Here is a 5385-nt window from a genome sequence, read left to right on the forward strand (position 1 = left end):
GAGTACACAATAAAATTTTTAAGTTAGCACAACTAGTCTAATCCGAGAGCACAACCGAAGATTTGGTCGGGTTCTTCCTCCTTTTGCAGACACGTGGGACATCCAGCATCCAGGTCATGTCATGAAAGAAAATAGAGTGGTAGTTGAAGCCACGAGATGTGCATCTTGGGTTAAACTGTAAATAGAATCTTACTACTCTTGAGTAACTCCAAAAGCGGCCACTGAAGATCTTTCTTGGATTTGTTTTTCATCACCAGCACGTCGAGGTGAAAGATGTGCAGGTTTAGTGGGTCCTCTTGCGTTTTCACTGACATGTGGTGCCGCATGTGAGCAAACAGACGATGGGCTCTGCGCGTCCGCTGGCTGGCTGAGAAGAGAGATAGAGGAGGGATGAGCACAGACTGTAGGAAATTTGTTCTACATAACCATCACCTTGATATTCGCGTGTGGTTGTTTCTAGAATAAAAAAAGGAGGTACCTCTACTTATGTTACTCCCACTACGCCTAGCCTAAGGTTAGTAGGTGACCTTGCGCTTGGCTCTTCGCCTCTTCCGGAAGTCGATGGTTCTACAGTAGTGCTTCTGGCAATCTGACACCAAATGAATTGTTGCACGTCCACCGCTTGTAAGCAAAAGTTTCTCCTCGTGCTGCGAGTCACCGCACACGCGTTGGCGAGGGAGAAGGCGTAATCAAGCTTCTCGTCGTTCTGCGAGTTGACGGGACACATCAAAGTTATTTACTAGTAGTCGTACTCTCTCCAAAAAAGGGCTGACCATGTCATTGCTACCATCCCGTGCTCCGTCGTTGAGTATGTGCACTATTCATGTGCCATTCACGTGCCATCGAGGAGAAAAAATATTGCGTAGGTTCCATCGAAGTGCATGACTCACTTACGGAAAAGGGTTTCCCCCCGCTTTCCCCCCGCATGACTCACTTACGCACTGCTTATCTGATTATCTCCATTTTCTTGCATGACACGTGCACCTTGATGCTAGATGTCTCACGTGTTGGGAAAAGGATGAACAAAGCTCACGTAAAAGAAAAGAGTTGAAGAGCATAGATTCCCGACGACTGAGGAGCAAGGAACCTCGCGGTGGAGCGTCTGCAAGGAACCTTGCACGTTTTCCCCTGTTTTTTGCTACTTGCCCACCTATAAACAACTAAAAGAACATGAACTTTTCGCTAACCACTAGAAATGGTACATCAGGATGCTAAGTTGAAGATGTTTTATACTCCCTCCGTTCCCAAATATAAGTCTTTTTTACATATTTCAATAAGTCACTACATACGAAACAAAATGAGTGAATCTACACTCTAAAATATGTACACAATCCAACACACTAACTCCATCCGATCCAACTCATGCACATACGCGCACAACATGGAGCACACAACGCACATACACAAGACGTGCATGCACACACGCTCGGCCGCAGAATGCACGTGAATAACACATGCATGCGCACACACTCAGCTGCATGGAGGCATGCGCCATCCGCGGCGACATCCGGTTCGTCGTGCTACGTCGAAGCTCGCACGCAATGGTGCATACGTATCTCTTGTAGCACCTCTTTGCCGTCGTTGCTCAAGTACTAGTCGGAGATGAAGACGACCGCAGCCTCGGCCTTAGAGTTAGCACCGATGAAAAAACACACATGCTGCACGCACACGAGCACATATGGAGTGCCCACGACGTGGTGGTGGTGCGTCCCCAGTCGACTCTACTCCTTCTGCGCACGTTGTCTATCAAGGCGGCTGCATGCTAATGATGATGTGGGTGAGATCTTCTAGGACTCAGATGATGATGAGGAAAATTATGAGACACAAGGTGACGTACACCGTCAAGGTCCACGGTCAAGGGGGTGCTAGCAAGTGCTTAGATGTGCTTAGAGTAAGTACAATAGAGCTGAGTCAGCGGGCTATAAGGAATAAACAGTAGTATATTTCTTCTTAGTTGGAGGAAAGAGAAGAGGAGAGAGAAGGTAAGCGGGCTCTTCGTGAAGAGCCAGCTCTAGCACATGCTCCTAGGCACTTTGTACATATTGACTATAAGATGGGCTGTAGGCTTATAGCCAGCAGCTGACTATACTATTAATGCTCTTTAGATGAGGTGCTAAGTGCATTAAATGGCTTATTAACTCAAGTGTTCAATGCATAGGTGCTTAGTTTATTGGTGCCACATCATATTTTATGCCTATGTGGCAGGCTTAGCAGCTATACATGGTGGATCACTGGGAGAGGCCAAGGCTGGTCATAGTGGGGAGTAACTTGTACTGTAACATATTACTATGTTACTCTAAACATCTCTATAAACCGGAAAGGAGGGAGTAGTAACATAGACTAGTGTCATATGCAGAGTATGGGAGCACATGATATTTCCCCGTCCGGACCGATCCCAAGTTGGCTTCTCACCATCTTGGCCCAACAAAAACCCCTCCCCCCTCCCGCGCGCGCTTCTCGCCTGGCGCCAGCTGAGCCCGCCGCTCCACATTGATGGCAAGTCAGGGCGACGCGACCTCTCACTGCTTCCGCCGTTGAAGCGGCGCGCCGACCGAGGGCACCGCCCGCTGCACGCCCGGCATTTCAGACTACACAGTGGATAGTAACTTTTAGAGCAAGTACTATAACTAGATGACATAAGCAGGCTATAAGGATTTAAATATAGTATTTGTGATTAGTTGAAGGAGAGAGAAGAGGAGAGAGAAGAGAAGCGGATTGTAAACGTGTAGCCGGTTGTACTCCAACATACTCTACTTTGTGAGACAAAAGATGGGGCCATTATTAATGATATTGTATTTATACTAAAGGGACTAACAGATGCCTTAATTGCTCCTTTTTTTGAGACAAACCTTGGTGGGGCTATTGTTGACTTTTTTTTGAGCTATTATTGACTTGGACGTGGGGTTTGGGGGCCAAAGGCCTACTATTATACTCCGATCTGACATGCTCTACCCTAGCCGCCGCTGTATCATATGGTTTGGCACCATTCCAGATCTTAGCGCCGCCACGCAATTCTTCTCCACCCTCCTTCCGGCGTGCACCGCGAGAAGGGACAACAGTCCTTCGAACCCTGCCTTTCGTGATCCTGTACGGGAGAGGGGCGATCAGGTTTTAGGGGAGCACACTCCTGTGACTGCTGCCAGCGACGACTTCCTCAACGACAGCCCTCTTCCCTGACCTCAGTAACCTCTTCATCAATGACATGAGTGACAACATCAACCACATCGGTTCTGCTCCCGCTGTACAGTATGTGATTCTGTCCTCCTGGTTTAGTCCGCATCATTACTTTCATGTTTGCAATTGCCGCCATGATCTATTTACTGCTGATTCGGATTAAATCTCATACTAAATTGCTCATATATTCAACAATCCAATCCAAAAACCTGATCACAAGCAATTTACTCCGAGTGGTTTTGCTGCGCTTTTGAAGCCGCCTACTTTTAAGGGGGTGCAATATAAAAGGTGGCGCACAAGAGCAGTATATTGGTTTCAGATCATGTACTGCTATGACACCACTAAGGGTAAGCCTGAGGGCGATCTTAATCCTACACAGCAGGAAGCTTTTCAGAACATGGATACCCTCTTCAAAGCCGCCCTGCTGAGTGTTCTTGACGATTCCATTGTGGATTCGTATATATTGTTTGACAGCGGCAAAGACATGTGGGCTGCGCTCGAGGCCACGTTTGGGCCCTCGGGCGCTGGCAACGAGTTGTACATCATGGAGCAATTCTGTGACTACAAGATGACTGATGAGCGCTTTGTTGTTCAGCAGACTCATGAGATACAGTCACTCTCTAAGGAACTTGAGCACTTTAAGTGTGTGTTGTCGGACAAATTTGTTGCTAGAACCATCATTGCCAAGCTTCCACCTTCGTGGAACGATTTTGCTACTTCTCTGAAAAACAAGAGACATGACTTTTCTGTTTTGGATCTCATTAGCACTCTTGATTTTGAGGAGAAGGCGAGAGCAAAAGAAACACGTGCTCGGGTCGCCGAGGGAGCTTCTAGTGCCCACATGGTACACGAGAAGAACTTCCAGCCCAACCATCCCCAAAACAACAAGAACAAATCTCAGGGGAAAGGCAAGTTTGATGCAAAGAACAAGCCGTCACATTCTACCAACTTCAAGAAGAATTCTCATAATGGGAAGGGATACAAACCTCAAATTTGGTAGCACCACACAAAATTTATATGGCTGCATCTACCTGCTGTCAGCTAACCTCATGGTGCTCCAGGTATTCCTACATTCATAACTAGGTACAATGACTACCGCAAGATGAAATTAGCTTATTCGTACGTTGACTTGCTGAATGCAGTGCGGCACAATCCTGTCATGTGTGGAGGAGCAAACAAGCAGTGCAGCCGAAGGTGGAAATCAACCAAGGACTTATGAAATTATATGTAATCTTCCTCAGGCAGGTCAGTATCCCCTTCGTCCAGATGATCGTGTTTTGTCATGTCGAGCTACTGATATGTGCTACTGTTTTGCAACGCTGTTTAAGTATAGCTACTGCTTTCCTATCTTTTCAGATTCAGGACAATGAATATGATATCAGGGGAACTGCACAATATGGACCCAAGTTGAGTCATCTCTATTGCCTCATGTGTTTGCTGCAAATGTGTCAGCATCAATTGCAAGATGAGGCAGCTAGCTAGCTATGGAGTTGCCAACATGCTCAAAGTGCTCGCAACATTGAGAAGAAACAAGCATGCCCAGGAAATCAATGTGTGCGCAACGAGGCCCTTTGCTCAGAGAAGCATTGACCGATTTTCTTTATTTCCACACCTTCTCACTGTTTTGTATATTGGTTATAGTATGGTGAATCATTGAGATGCATAGACATGCAGAACTTTTGTTCTTCTGAATGTTAGTTTAATGTGAGTGTCTGCATCCAGTACCGCATCCTCTAATTTGGTGGATGCACAAAGAAAATAAATCTCCTTAATTTACTCCATAACCACCCTATTAAATAGGCCTAGTAACAAACCAGGCGCATGCAGTGGCCGGCGGGCACATGCATCCTGCATGCATGGCCAGTCATGCAGCAACGCAAAAGAAGAGAGCGGTTCTTGGGAAAAAAGCGAGTAGTTAGTGCAGCGGGCCTTATAAACACGAACAGCTCGCTCTCCCGCTACCGTCTCCCCACCCAATCCCCCCCCCCCGCTCCCCAATCTTCCTCACTCGTCCAGAAAACCCCGCTCACCTTCTTCCTCACTCGTACAGAAAACGCCTGCTCCTCTTCTTCCACTCCTACAGAAATCCCCAGCCCTCCTTCTTCCGCACTCGCACTGCCACTAGGCTCGTCTCTGGCTACTCTGCTCAAACCTGTGAGCTCGGCGTGACGCCCACAAGGAAAATGGAGTCGGCTGGCCCCAGCGTCAAGA

The sequence above is a fragment of the Triticum dicoccoides genome, chromosome 5B (genome assembly GCF_002162155.2).
Source record: "Triticum dicoccoides isolate Atlit2015 ecotype Zavitan chromosome 5B, WEW_v2.0, whole genome shotgun sequence".
NCBI lineage: Eukaryota > Viridiplantae > Streptophyta > Magnoliopsida > Poales > Poaceae > Triticum > Triticum dicoccoides.